Source organism: Neovison vison, chromosome 1 (genome assembly GCF_020171115.1).
Source record: "Neovison vison isolate M4711 chromosome 1, ASM_NN_V1, whole genome shotgun sequence".
Classification (NCBI taxonomy): Eukaryota; Metazoa; Chordata; class Mammalia; order Carnivora; family Mustelidae; genus Neogale; species Neogale vison.
Genome location: NC_058091.1, coordinates 198,663,858 through 198,680,376, shown reverse-complemented (window position 1 = coordinate 198,680,376; position 16,519 = coordinate 198,663,858). Strand labels below are relative to the sequence as shown.

Genomic DNA, 16,519 nt, shown 5'->3' with positions numbered 1-16,519 from the left:
TATACTGATTCCACATTAAACCTTGGCCATCAATTCTTAAAGGGACTGTGATTGCTGCATCTTCCTATCTCTTTTCATGGTTCAGGCTTTCCTAATTAGATCACATACCAATAACTGTGAACTTTATATCTTTTGTAACCATGACTAGGAAAAACTGTAAGAAAAATGTCCATTAAAAGTATACTCTTTTTAGGGGCGGCTGGGCGGCTCACTTGGTTAAGCATCTGCCTTCAGTTCAGGTCATGATCCCAGGGTCCCGGGATAGAACCCTGCATCAGGCTCTTTGCTCAGGTATTAGTCGGCTTCTCCCTCTCACTCTCCCTCTGCCCCATCTCTCCCCACTACTTAAGTGTACTCTCTCCCTCTCTCAAATAAATAAATCTTCAAAAAAAATTTTTTTTTTCAAATAGCTGAAGGACCACTGTTTTATTATGCTACAAAAACATCAATAATGATGATCAAAAGTGATTTCTGTACAGTTTGGAAAAAAGATAAAGGCACTACAAAACAATTTTACAATATAACTTTTTCTGACAATTATCATTATAAAATGTAGAAGTAATTTCTCTTTTTGGGACAGACTATTTTGCAAACCTGGGTATCCATTCCAGTAATTACTACAAGAACTAATACTGTGTGCCTTCTGTTAATGGAAATGCTAACACTGAGTTTTAAACTTAATTTCTGGGTGACTGGGTGGCTCAGTGGGTTAAAGCCTCTGCCTTCAGCTCAGGTCATGATCCCAGGGTCCTGGGATCAAGCCCCACATCGGGCTCTCTGCTCAGCAGGGAGCCTGCTTATTCCCCTCTCTCTCTCTGTCTGCCTCTCTGCCTACTTGTGATCGCTGTCTGTCAAATAAATAAATAAAATCTTAAAAAATATTAATTATAAACTTAATTTCTACCTTGGAGGACAAATAATAATAATGCCAGCTATTCTAAAATCAATTCAATATGATTATGTTATAGAGGTCTAGAAAATCAAAACTTCAAAATATTTAGTCTTTTATATTTCACTGGCATGATAATTACAAAGGCAAAGAGTATTGGGGCGCCTGACTAGTTCAGTTGAGCATACAGTGCTTAATTGGGGTTGTAAGTTTGAGCTCCACATTGGGTGTAGAGATTACTCCAAAAAATAAAATATTTAAAATGAATCAACCAACCAAACAACCAACCAACCAACCAACCAACCTATCTTCTTACCTTTAAAAAAAATACCACACACACAAAGGCCAAGATTATTATTTCTCATTAGTACTTATCTGTTAACTTGGTACTTCCTACTGTTGTTCTATTACGGAAGAGATTAAACTAGTAATAGGGTAAACTACACTTTTCTAAATAACAGACATAGGTTTTTACTCGAGGTTAAAAGGAATTACAAAAACAAACCCTGACTTTGCTTTTGAGATTTTGCTTCTGAGGCAATATACTGTCATTCATTTTAAATAACTTTTCATTTCTTTACATGAACAATTTTAGATCTCCATTTAGATACCAGACCATCAAAGTTCTTATGAATGCTTTGGTAACAGTAGAAGAAAATTAAAAATATATGCATAAACAAAGAAACAGAAATTCAATTTTAAGAATGATGGAGGCAAAAGAATTTCTGACTGGAAATCCATTAGGACTTTAAACATTTTACCAAAAGCTAAGGATTGATTGTTCATCTCCTAATGGGAGATTAATTGGTCTAACACTCAAAGCTACTAGCAGTTTCTCCTGTATAAATTCCTACACAGAGATCTGCCCATACTCGGAAAATGCTAATTCAGACAAAGAATTTTAAAAGTTCCAAGTGTAAAAGACAGATTTCTCCTGAGTTCAAAAAAATAGTTGGAGATGTTAAATAATGATTCTTTGAGGCAGAAGATAATTTTATACCAAACACCTGACTTCACAGATGCAACACTGATGGTCAAAGATTTTCATACATACATATATAAATATTGAAAATGAAAATGTTGTACCATAATGAACATTTTCCAAGTGATTTTTATGATAAAAGAATAACTATTAAACTTTTCAGTTGTTAAAATGATTACATCTTAAAGGAATCATACCAATGTTTTTACACTTATTAAACTTTACTTACTGAACATTTATGAAAAATAATGTGTTGGATACTCATAACCTGAAGTTACCTGTTACATTTTCTGAGAACCTGAGAAAGAAATATGTTAATTAGACAGAATTCAACATTATAATAGTGCACTGGAAAATGGACTATTTTTAAACAAAATTTAGGGATTTATGACCTATAAATGTAAAATTCCACAAATGTTTTCATATAAAAAAACACAACTAAGCATTCACATTTACTATTATGTTCATAAAACAAGACAGAGAATAACAAATAATTTTTGCAGGGTAAACATAAGTTACAAAAGTTTTAGGAAGATTGCAAAGTGAGTTAGCAACTCACTTTTTATAGAATATGAATTTCTGGTTTGCCACAACCTCATGTATATCACTTTTATATCTTTGCTCAATATAAAATAGTTGCAAAATAAATTTGTTTACTTTAGAATAACTTTGTTTTAAACTTTGCCATGATTTTTTTTTTCAATTATTTTCACCTTGTTTTGAACATGTTATATTTTTAGTTAGAAATTTTCTTTTTCCAAGTACAAAAATGAGTGTTAAAATCTCAATGTTTTAATCTTTGGGTTTTTTCTTTCAGTTTTTAAAATGTTACTGAACGGTTCGTAAGGCATATAAATCTCAAACTGGCTTATGACTGTTCATGAGAAACCAGTAAGTCATTTCATCTCTCATCCTTAGTATGTGAATGTCATAATTAGAGGATGTAGCAAGTGAAATATTCTTTCCATTCTTTGAAAAACACACAGGTGTTCCATGGAGGGAGGGAAAATGAATAACAGTGAGTGCTATTTTGTAGTTGCTAATTGTTGCTGTATGAAAGCAAAATTACTAAAACTAAATCTATCCACGTTCTCTCTTACGGAATATACTTTCCATTTTTGTTGCCCTACTCTCTTTAGAACAAAGACTCGGAGGTCTTAGAACATTTAATGGTGAATAATGGGTCAGAAAAACTGATTCCATGCAGCAGAAAACATGTTTAAGGTAAATAAAGATACACATGCATAAGCATGTAACTACCCTTCACTCATATACCTACACATCCAGTCATTTTTCTTAGTTCTTCATCAAATAATTTTCACAGATGATACAACCTTCCGTAGGAAGAACTGGAAATAAAAACACCATCAGTTCCTCAGGGAAGAAACATCCTGGTGCTGAGCTTTTCATTTATTTTCTTACAAGGCATTGAGATACAATGAGAAGACTCTTCTAATCTTAGTTCTGTTTCAGAATTGATTTGCTAACCAGCCAAAATGACTTGATTTTCACCCAGAACACAAGAACTTAAAATATTGCACTAATTTCAGAGTAGTGATGCAGCAAAGATAGCAAAAAACAAAAAACAAACAAAAAAATAGGAGGAAGCCTATTGCAAACATAAAGCTAACTAATGGTATTATTATTAATTAGTCTAAAAAGGATCTCAAACCTGCTAATAACTATTTCCATGTTTAGCTTAACTTTGACAAAAAGCTTAAATGTAAGCAGCTTAATTGCATCTCTATGAATAAAATGAGAGTCTCCTTCTAGACACATTTAAAAAAATATATTAAGTAAAAAATCAGTATAACTTTCCTTTTCATGTGTTATTATGTAAAGTCCTGGGTAACTTTTTCTTTCCAAATCTTCCCCATAGAGAAAACTTAGTTATACAGATTTGTGCTCTACTACTTTGTTCCTTCCAAAACTCAAGTTTGTTTAATTTTACATGTAGAGAAATAAATACATGTGTTGCAAATCCAGAAAGTTCAGAACAGAAATCAGAATTGTGGCTAAAAGGGAATTACTCTTCAAATTACACATAGAAGGATTAGTTATCTTATAAAGGAATCTATTTAGCAAAAGACAAAAATTAGTTAAAAGAGTTAAAAGTAGTTAAAAGAGAATGAGTTAGTCATGATTCAGAAATGGACTTGAATACCAGTTCAAGTAGTTCCTATAGTGGGACTTTTGGCAAGCTACTCAACTTGTCCAAACTCCATTTCTTTATCTATAAAATAGGAATAATAACTAATTTTTGAGAGTATAATTTTGTTTCATAAATTTTTATAAATTTTATAAATTGTATAAATGGCATATCAGTATATAAAGTCCTTAGCACAGTACGTGATAAACTAGAACTTATAACTTAAGCTTCTAACAGACTTTATGTATTTGTAAACATAACATAAGATAACAAGGAAGAGTGAAAGTGATCAATAGGGAAATACCAATGAAAACTAATGTTGAATTCACGTTCTGAGTAGCATCCTTTGCCAAGTATCTACTTTATTCAAGTATTTCCCACAAAATAGATCCTAAGTGATATGTGCCATACCAAAATTCAAGAATTAGCAAGGCTGAAAATGACTTTTAAACACACAAAACACAATCTTAAATTGCTTGAAGAATTTGTTCTGTTCTGGCTCATACATAAAGGATGAAATTAAAATGAAATAGTTCTAGTTTTTACCCTCACCCTGATGGATCATCTTGTATACTTCTACTAGGGAAAGATCAACAGTACAGAAAGAAATTAGGTTCAATGGAGAGAGAATGCCCTCCTGGCTCAGAAAAGGGGAAGACAAGCCCCAAGCCCCCTTTTCTCGGCTGATGGCATGGCTGCCCTAGCATATTCTAGAAGCCTCAAAAAGGCACTGAATATGCCATGTAACAGAATTGGCTGCAGCAAAGGCTTTAGGATGAGTGATGCCAAAATCCAAATCATCACTTTTGACATTCTTTACATGTGGGAAAAAAAAAAATACTGAAATTATTTTCAAAAGTTTAACATGTGTAATAGTTTCATTATAGTATGGCTCATCAAATTTTTACGCACAGATTTTTAGGACAAGATCACTCTTCTATGCCTTCCAAGCTTAATTCTGAGGCTTTCATTTTGTACTTATATAAGGATTTGTATGAAAACAGAGAGGTTTTTAGAAAAAAAGTATTGTCCATGCCTACTGTCTGCAGCTTTGCAGAAATGAGCTGGTTCTTCCTCAGGAACACCCCCCCCCCACCACCACACACACACGCAAGTCATTATTAAATCCCTGTCTTGTCTGCTTTAAATACATGCCAGAAAAAAGGCATAGGGATTTTTTTTTTTAATCGACAGTACAGAATAATAGTTGCATTTCCAGTTCTTGCCTGTGATCTTAATTTTCAATTATCTGACTAAAAATGCCCCTGAAATAAATAAACAAATAAAAGAAACTAAAAATAAAGCAAATAAAATTGTGGAATCAAAGGAGAAACCCCCAAAATAATTACTAGGAATAGCTTCAGATGTTAGCTGGAAGAAGAGACTTTACTTCTTCTTTTTGCTTAACTACCTACTGCCCTCTTCACCATTCCATCCAGACCAAAAAATACAAACATAGGAGGTGGGCAGTTTTTGTATTGTTATTTTCACGTTTCACTTGAGAAAGAAAAATCTCATAGATAGATATCTAAAACAAGTTTTTGTATCTGCTTTTGTGGCAAACAAAATCATATCCTTAGCCAGTTAACACATCTGTACTGTCAGCAGGGAAATAAATGTGGAAGCTTCCAGCAACAAATTGTAGGTATAAAATCTGGGTGTGGAATGATTTCCATGACACACAGTCAGAGAAAATGTAGAGTTTAGACACCACCTAATATAACCCTTTAATTTTATCTATTGCAACAATTTGAAAAGGTTAAATAACTTACCTAAGGCCACAAAACAAGGGGGTGGAAGATGTAGGACCACCACCCTTGAATCCCAGTAAGTACACTTTTCACCTTCCGAGAGCCAAGTTCATTGTAAATAAAGATTGCACCAGTATTTCATTAAAAAATGGTATTCATGAGGGATGCCTGGGTGGCGCAGTTGGTTAAATGACTGCCTCCGGCTCAGGGCGTGATCCTGGAGTCCCGGGATCGAGTCCCACATCAGGCTCCCAGCTCCATGGGGAGTCTGCTTCGCTCTCTGACCTTCTCCTCGCTCATTCTCTCTCTCAAATAAATAAAATAAAATCTTAAAAAAAAATGGTATTCATGATAAAGCAGTGGGGAAAAAAAATTGAGCAACAATATCATTTTCTAGAATTCAACGATGCTATGAAACCTGACTATTTTTATTTTAAAGGAACTTGTAATAACTGAATAAACCTATTACTTTCTCTTTTGAATTCTTTTTGCCTGTTACTGTTTTGTATTATTTGAAATTTCAGCTTCTACTAGTGTGGAGTTAGAAGGCATAATTGTCATTAGAGATTTAACAAAGCTCTTCATTTCTGCCTCAGGAGCACATGACAGGGTGAAAAGATGCGGTGTCCTTCCAGAAGGCTTGGAAACTTCTCTAACAATACTCATACAAATGCTTCTTTTTGTACACATTTTGCATGCTGACCTCAAGATACTTCATCTTTCCTGAGTGATCTTCATCACTCAACTAATCAGAGCTAGTGGAGGAGCATGAGAGAAACTGGGGTGAATTTAACATTGGCCTACTTTCCAACTGTGATCAGAGCCTCCTTAGTCGAGAATTTCTACCTTTATTTGGTTTCAAGGTCTTCTTTACCCTGAAGGATCTTTTTTTCCCTTGAAGGATTCTGTTTTCCCAACTCTCTACCTTCGTTAAACAAAATAGCAAGGGACTGTGAATGCAAAGTGGCCTTAGATGCCACTTAGTTTCAACCTCGCACCCACTATAGATCTTTAGACACCTTCCAAATATTCAAAGGCATGTGTTGTATTCTCTTATGTCTTTGCTTTTCTAGCTAACAATAACCTTGAAAAAATTCAGAGTAAGAAATATAGGGACCGGGAAATTTATCCTATGAATAAAATCTCCTAATGTATCATTGCATAATAAAATACAGAGGATTGATATGCCTGAAATTTACTACACATAAACAAATCCTCTCTTTTTTCAAACATGGAGAAAAATGGCAATAACTTTCCTTAAATATAAAGAAAATACAATTTTAAAAACTAACAGTAATTTAATCAATTAACCACTCCAAATGTAGATATAAAAAATGTTTCAATATAAGGAGGGGACTATTTTGAAACATGGATGACACCCATACATGAGTAAATATGGATCTGACATCCCAGATAATGACCTATCAGGTTATAATAAAAATGCTAAAAGGTAGATTTCTAGCTTTATAAAAGTTGCTTGACCTTATTTATTTATTTTTTTAAAGATTTTATTTATTTATTTGACAGAGAGAGAGAGATCACAAGTAGGCAGAGAGGCAGGCGGGGGGCGGGGGGAGCAGGCTCCCCACTGAGCAGAGAGCCCGATGTGGGGCTCGATCCCAGGACCCTGAGATCATGACCTGAGCTGAAGGCAGAGGCTTTAACCCACTGAGCCACCCAGGCGTCCAGTTGCTTGACTTTAAATGAAAATTTAAAGCCTTATAAATTAGGTGAAACAACACTATTATAGCATAAATTGTTATAAAATAATTGATAATTTTCTCCAAAAATTATAAGAGAAACTATGAGAACACAGATGAACAAAATCAGAATTATTGAGGAAATCTTGGTTCTTATGTCATTTTTGAAACACTATAAAAGAATATCTAAATAAAGAATATGGTTCTTTTCTAGACAGATCATCAAATCACAAAGATTCAATAATATATATATTAACATGATTTCATCATATTCTTCAAATTGCAAAACATACAAGCTATATACTTTAAAACTTTTTAAAAAATTTATTTATTTATTTGACAGAGAGAGAGAGAGGGCAAGTGGGGAGCAGCAGACAGAGAAGCAAATTCCCTGCTGAGCAGGGAGTCCGAGGCAGAGCTTGATCCCAGGATCCCGGGATCATGACCTGAACAGAAGGCAGACACTTAAGGCTGTGGTATGCGGGGACGCAAAGCTATATACTTCTAAATGTATTATAATACTAAAATAGCAAATGGTATCAAAGAAATTAAAATTACAAAATCAGAGGAATATCAAGGAGAAAAAAGGTTACCATACAATGTCAAGAAGTGGAATTCAAGTCAAGGGATTAACTGATATAACATAAATTAAGTGTCTGCCTGGTACTTTGTCTTTGGAAGATGGCTGGAGAGATTGTTACCATATTTTAAATGCATGTACCAGAGAACTTGAAACAATACCCAGCTGCATGGTTGCAGGCAGAATTTACTCTGCGGTGCTCAGGTGAACACCAAACCACCAGAAAGGCCAGCTGGTAAAATCAAATAAAATAGCATAAAAAGTGCCTCTCATCATTTTCTAAGTTAATAAGCACATGCAACTCATGAGTCAGTTATGAATCACTGTTAATTAAAAAAGAAAGGCAAAAAATTTGAGTGTAGAACACAGAAATGTTAAAATAAAAAAGAAAATAAGAAAGTGCCTGGTAAATTATTTTTATGCTAGTTGCCATAGTGCCTTATGCAGTTTTTGCCATGGAATTTAGCAACATATCAAAATAATATACCAAATAACTGCAAACAACGAAATTCTCTTTCTGTGGGTTTTTAGAAAATAATTATGTGAAGCCTTGGAAAATAGTTACCTTTATAGTCTCAGTTTTCTCACATTTAAAATATGAATAAGGTTCAAAGATTAAATGAAATCATATAAGTAAAACATACATAATAAAAAGCTGTAATTATTTTTGATACTCAAGTACTGTTATCTCTCTATATATATCCATATTACAAATACAGATATAAACATACATTGATTTATATGTACACATAAATAGTTTATAGATCATTCTGGGGAAAAAAACAACCAATCCTCAATCTACCTAGAAAAATCAAAGGCGGTTAAGGATTCAGTGGATCCAAATTGCCTTAGCTCATCAAGTATGTAGTAGTATATGCAGAAACAGATAGCACATCAGTTCATTAATTAGCTGATTAAAAACTGAGGAGAAGCAGCACTCTCAAACATAGCTAACAAGGCCAAACATTACACAGATACTAAAGCCAGATAAGGACACTACATGAAAATAAAATTACAGGCCAGTATTCCCAATGAATATAGATGTAAAAATTCTAAAGAGACTATTAGCAAACTGAATTTAACACCATATTAAAAGGATCATACACCATGACCAAGTGGGATTTATATCTAGGATGCCAGGATGTTTTAATATACGCAACCAACATGATACACCACATTAATAAAAGATAAAAATCATATGATCACTTCCAGAGATACAGAAAAGGCATTTGACAGAATACAATATCCTTTCATGATAAAAAACTTGCAGTGAATTTGGTGTAGAGGGAACATACCTCAACACAGTAAAGACCATTTATAACAAGCCCACAGCTACCATCAAACTCAAAGGTAAAAGGCCGAAATATTTTCCTCTAAGATCAATAGGACAAAGATGCCCATTCTCACCACTCTTATCAACATAATACTAGAAGTCCTAGCCAGGACAATCAGACAAGAAAAAAAATAAATAAATAAAAGGCATTCAAATGAGGAAAAAAATAAAAAAGAGTGAAATTGTCTTTGCAAATGATATGATCTTATATAAATAATTCTAAAGATTCCACTAAAAAACTGTTAGAATTAAAATCAATGAACTCAGTAGTTTCAGGATATAAAATCAACATACAGAAAGCAGTTGGATTTCTATATACTAACAATGAAATATCTGATAAAGAAATAAAACAATCCCACTCACAACAGCACCAAAAACAATAAAATATTGAGCAATACATTAAACCAATTGAGTTAAATATCTGTATACTGAAAAATGTAAGAGTTTGAAGAAAAAAATTGAAGAAGATACAAACAAATGGGAAAATACTGGATGTTCATGCATTGAAAGAATTTAAGCTGCTAAAACTCCGTTTTTCCCAGAGCCATCTAGATTCAATGCAACCTCTATGAGAATTTCAGTGCAGGGGCATCTGGCTGCTCAGTCAGTAGAGTGTGCGAACCTTGATCTTGGGCTTATGAATTCAAGCCCCATAATGGGTGTAGAGATTATTTTAAAAAATAAAATTAAAAATAAATTTCAATATGGTTTGTCACAGAAATAGAAAAAAATAATCCTCAAATTTGTATGGAACTACAAAGAATTCAAATATCCAAAGCAATCTTGAGAAAGAACACAAAGCTAAAGGTATCACACTTCCCGATTTCAAGCTATACTGCAAGCCTATAAATCAAAACACAGAGGCCAAGGAACAAAATAGAGAACTCAGAAGTGAACTCTCACGTGTCTGGTCAACTGGTATTTGACAAGAGAACCAAGAATATTCAATGGGGAAAGGATTAAATAAATGGTGCTGGGAACACTGGATAATCACATGCAGAAGAATGAAATTGTACCCTATCTTAAAACACTCTTAAAAATTAATTCAAAATAGATTAAAGACTTAAATATAAGTTCTGTAAAACTGTAAAACCTTGAAAAGGAAGCATTGACACTGGTCTTGGCAATGATTTTTTAGATATGACACCAGAAGCACAAGCAACAAAAGCAAAAATTTTCAAATATATATATATATATATATGTAAATGATGGAATATTATTCAATCATGATAAAGAAGGAAATCCTGCAATCTTCAACAACATGGAGGGACCTTGAAGGTATTCTACTAAGTGAAATAACTCAGAGCAAAGACAAATACTTTACAATAAAACATGTGAAATCTAAATAAAAATTAATTCATAGAAATGAAGTATTATGGTGTTTACCAGGGGATGGGGAAAGGGGGAAGTGGAAAGATGTTAATCAAAGGTTACAAATTTCTAGTTAGATTAATAATTTCTAGGGATCCAATGTGAATATATCTTACAATAGTATATTATACACTTGGAAGTTGTTAAGAGAGTAATCTTAAATGTTCGCACCATAGGAAAGTAATGGTAATTATGTGACATGATGGAGATATTAACTAATGCTATGGTGGTGGTGATTTTATAAAAACATATGCATATCCAAATCAAGCAATGTGATACAATACATTAATAAAAGAAAGAACAAGAACCATATGATACTTTCAATAGATGCTGAAAAGGCATTTGACAAAGTACAGCACCCCTTCCTGATCAGAACTCTTCAAAGTGTAGGGATAGAGGGCACATACCTCAATATCATCAAAGCCATCTATGAAAAACCCACTGCAAATATCATTCTCAATGGAGAAAAACTGGAAGCTTTTCCACTAAGGTCAGGAACACGGCAGGGATGTCCATTAACACCACTGCTATTCAACATAGTACTAGAAGTCCTAGCCTCAGCAATCAGACAACAAAAGGAAATTAAAGGCATCCAAATCAGCAAAGAAGAAGTCAAACTATCACTCTTCACAGATGATATGATTCTATATGTGGAAAACCCAAAAGGCTCCACTCCAAAACTGCTAGAAATTATACAGAAATTCAGTAAAGTGTCAGGATATAAAATCAATGCACAGAAATCAGTTGCATTTCTCTACACCAACAACAAGACAGAAGAAAGAGAAATTAAGGAGTCAATCCCATTTACAATTGCACCCAAAACTATAAGATACCTAGGAATAAACCTAACCAAAGAGGCTAAGAATCTATACTCAGAAAACTATAAAGTACTCATGAAAGAAATTGAGGAAGACCAAAGAAATGGAAAAATGTTCCATGCTCATGGATTGGAAGAACAAATATTGTGAAAATGTCTATGCTACCTAAAGCAATCTACCTATTTAATGCAATCCCTATCGAAACCCCATCCATTTTTTTCAAAGAAATGGAACAAATAACCCTAAAATTTATATGGGACTAGAAAACACCTCGAATAGCCAAAGGAATATTGAAAAAGAAAGCCAAAGTTGGTGGCATCATAATTCCGGACTTCAAGCTCTATCACAAAGCTGTCATCAAGACAGCATGGTACTGGCACAAAAACAGACAAATAGATCAATGGAACAGAATAGAGAGCCCAGAACGAGACCCTCAACTCTATGGTCAACTAATCTTCAATAAAGCAGGAAAGAATGTCCAATGGAAAAAAGACAGCCTCTTCAATAAATGGTGTTGGGAAAATTGGATGGCCACATGCAGAAAAATGAAATTGGACCATTTCCTTACACCACACATGAAAGTAGACTCAAAATGGATAAAGGACCTCAATGTGAGAAAGGAATCCATCAAAATCCTTGAGGAGAACACAGGCAGCAACCTCTTCAACCGCAGCCGCACAACATCTTCCAAGGAACATCGCCAAAGACAAGGGAAGCAAGGACAAAAATGAACTACTGGGATTTCATCAAGATCAAAAGATTTTGCACAGCAAAGGAAACAGTTAACAAAACCAAAAGACTACCAACAGAATGGGAGAAGATATCGCAAATGACATATCAGATAAAGGGCTAGCATCCAAAATCTATAAAGAACTTTGCAAACTCAACACCCAAAGAACAAATAATCCAATCAAGAAATGGGCAGAAGACATGAACAGACATTTCTGCAAAGAAGATATCCAGATGGCCAACAGACACATGAAAAAGTGCTCCACATCACTCGGCATCAGGGAAATACAAATCAAAACCACAATGAGATATCACCTCACACCAGTCAGAATGGCTAAAATTAACAAGTCAGGAAATGACAGATGCTGGCAAGGATGAGGAGAAAGGGGAACCCTCCTACACTTTTGGTGGGAATGCAAGCTGGTGCAACCACTCTGGAAAACAGCTTGGAGGTTCCTCAAAATGTTGAAAATAGAACTACCCTATGACCCAGCAATTGCACTAGTGGGTATTTACCCTAAAGATACAAACGTAGTGATCCGAAGGGGCACGTGCACCCGAATGTTTATAGCAGCAATGTCTAAATAGCCAAACTATGGGGACGCCTGGGTGGCGCAGCTGGTTGGACGACTGCCTTCGGCTCAGGGCGTGATCCTGGAGTCCCGGGATCGAGTCCCACATCAGGCTCCCAGCTCCATGGGGAGTCTGCTTCGCTCTCTGACCTTCTCCTCGCTCATGCTCTCTCTCACTGTTTCTCTCTCAAATAAATAAATAAAATCTTTAAAATAAATAAATAAATAAATAAATAAATAGTCAAACTATGGAAAGAACCTAGATGTCCATCAACAGATGAATGGATAAAGAAGAGGTGGTATATATACACAATGGAATACAATGCAGCCATCAAAAGAAACGAAATCTTGCCATTTGCGACGACGTGGATGGAACTAGAGGGTATCATGCTTAGCGAAATAAGTCAAGCGGAGAAAGACAACTATCATATGATCTCCCTGATATGAGGAAGTGGAGATGCAACATGGGGGGTTAAGAGGGTAGGAGAAGAATGAATGAAACAAGATGGGATTCGGAGGGAGACAAAGCATAAGTGACTCAATCTCACAAAACAAACTGAGGGTTGCTGGGGGGAGGGGGTTTGGGAGAGGGGGGTAAGGTTATGGATATTGGGGAGGGTATGTGCTATGGTGAGTGCTGTGAAGTGTGTAAACCTGGCGATTCACAGACCTGTACCCCTGGGGATAAAAATACATTATATGTTTATAAAAAATTAAAAAATATATAAAAATTAAAAATAAAATTTAAAAAAGCATATCCAATCAATACATTGTACATTTTAAATTCACATTGTTAAATGTCAGTTATATCTCAATAAAGCTGGAAGAAAAAAGGCTCCTACACACACCCCAACTGCTAAAGATACATCCGTAGATTACAGGAATCATAAGCAGGACACTTTCAAATTGGTATTACATAGTCATCAGATGAGAAGAGGGTGGGATAATTTTGAGAAAAGTAAAACAATGACTACACTAAAGTAGAGTTAACAATACAGAGGATTCAGAGCAGTATTTTGTTTTGTTTTAAGATTTTATTTATTTACCTGACAGAAAGATAGAGAGCACAAGTAGGCAGAGCACCAGGCAGAGGCAGAAGCAGGCTCTCCACCGAGGGAGCCCAATGCAGGGCTCGATCCCAGAACCCTGGGATCATGACCTGAGCCGAAGGCAGATGCTTAACCAACAGAGCCACCCAGGCACTTCTGGAGCAGTGGGGTTTTTTTGTTTGTTTGTTTTGTTTTTTAAAAGATTTTATTTATTTATTTGACAGGCAGAGATCATAAGTAGGCAGAGAGGCAGGCAGAGAGAGAGGAGGAAGCAGGCTCCCCCCTGAGCAGAGAGCCTGATGTGGGGCTCGATCCCAGAACCCTGGGATCATGACCTGAGCTGAAGGCAGAGGCTTTAACCCACTGAGCCACCCAGGCGCCCCAAGGAGCAGTGTTTTCAATAGAAGGAGCTATTTCTATCCTGTTCCTTCAGGCAGTAGAGCACAGCAATAGAGTAGAGGATCTGCAGTCAGACAAACCTCAGTTTGAATCCTGGCTTCACTCTGTAACCTTGACCAAATTACTTATTATCGCTCTGCCTAGTTTCCTCACTGTCTAATAGAGATAACAAATAATGGCACCTACTTTGTTGGTTAGTTAGAAGGATTAAGTGAGATAATGCATATCAGTGTTTGGTGCAATTAATGTTAGCTATTGTTACCTAATGAAAATCTTTTCTATGGTTTCAGGCAAAATACTGGAAGACTTGGCGAACATAAAAACACAGATCTATACTAAAGATAACATAATGTACAACCCATTCAAGTCAATGTAGATTTCATTATAATAGGAATATAAATTATTATACTTGTATTAATATTTACTATTAATACTATTATGCTATTTCACTCATCTCAAACTGTATTTCCTTAGTAAATAAAATTTGGTCACTAGATCAAATATTAGTGGAAAGTATGGTGGATCCATTTAAGAGTTAGTTTAGCAGTTCTTGAAAACAGCAGTTATTCGTTTAATTTTCTTTCCCTTACTGCGTCTAGCTCAGTACCTTAAAAATGGTAGCTGCTAAATCCCTTGCCTGTGGTAGGTGCACAATAAAGCTGAACTGAATTGATTTTCTGGTAGTCTGCCTGAAAAGTGCTGTTTGAAATTTCTTTTGCAAGTGACAAAGCACTTTATTCTATACCTTAAGACAAGGTCCACTACCATGATAATTAAATTCATTGGTCTTGGAGACATAAAGACCTACATATGAATCCTGATTCTGTACAACATGACCCAGGGCAAGATAATGTTTCTAAGCTTCTTTCTTTGTTTATGAAATTAGGGTAGTAAGAAAAAGAATGTATATGGCACAGTGCTGGCATATGGAAAGCATTCATTTAACAAGTGATTCATACCAACGTTTAGATAAATGAACTTGAGAAAGATCAGTGCACCTAGACTTGTAGAAAATGTTTCAAATTTTGGTGTTAAAGCCTACACACATAGTTTTCTCTCACGAATGAGAAAACACCTCAATATCAGCCCTAAAGACTCCATAGCAACTTACACATATTTTCAACCATATGGATCTTTTCTTCTGTTATAAACTATATTTAGCATATATAAAACTTTCATGTTGAAAACACTTTACAAGTAAGCAGGAATTCTTTTAGAGACATATTAGAAAATAAGTATACTCATGAAATGCATTTAAAATTTATGTAACAATTAAAATGGAAATCTATTTGCTTTGAGCAAAACTGTAATGTTCCTAAATTAACTTTGTATTCTGCCATAACCTAAAATTGGCTGATGCATGTCTGTTCTGTGATGTGATATAGTTTCCAGAGGAAAATAAAAAATATAAAAGAAAATAACAAGCTGTTTGAAAATTCATGTATCCTAGTATTTTGGTATTCTGGCATTTTATTAAGAAAGGTATGTAAAACTATAGTGAGCTATGGAAATATTTATAAAGTGATCATAAATTCAAAGATAGCAATTCACCAAATGATAATTTTCAAATACTTAAAAATATAGCTTATGCACCTATTTAGAAATATACCTCAGAGTTTTTACATAAAAGCATGACTAATAATTTTCAAAAATACTATTTCCTACCTTGATTTTTCTCCACTAGTAGGAAATTAAAATGGTGACAGGAGAAATTTTATTATATCACAAGAGTTTCTTTCTTTTTTCCTTTATCTTTTAAATAAAATTAGAAACTTTCAAATCATTTTTTCTTTGTGTATAGTCTTACAGAAATAATACTAGAGAAGTTCCTCTAAAATCATTTATAGCTAAAATGTTATATCTATGAGCAATTTTAATAATATAGTTGCCATTTCATAATAGCTCTTTATTGGAATTGGCTGACTAAAAGAATACAAATCTAGACTTCCAATTTCAGTTCATGCAAATGTCAACATATTTCTAGCAATTCTTTTTCCCTAATAAGGTTTCAGCTTTGGAAGTTACAATTAATTAAAAACTATCCTCTCTGTTACATATATATGAATATTGGTGGATATATTCATATATACATACAATTTCACTGGGTAATTCATGCAATCAAAAACACCAAAACTTTTATTGGCAAACTTTTGGCTTATGTTTTTCAGCATCTTTAATAATTCAAATAACAGGGGAA

General features: G+C 34.4%; 1 protein-coding gene across 6 annotated transcripts in view; it reads right to left on the bottom strand.

Annotated features, from left to right (window-relative positions):
- Positions 1-16,519, bottom strand: part of KIAA0825 (KIAA0825 ortholog) — a 407,113-nt gene that overhangs the window by 318,673 nt on the left and 71,921 nt on the right. The window lies entirely within an intron of this gene.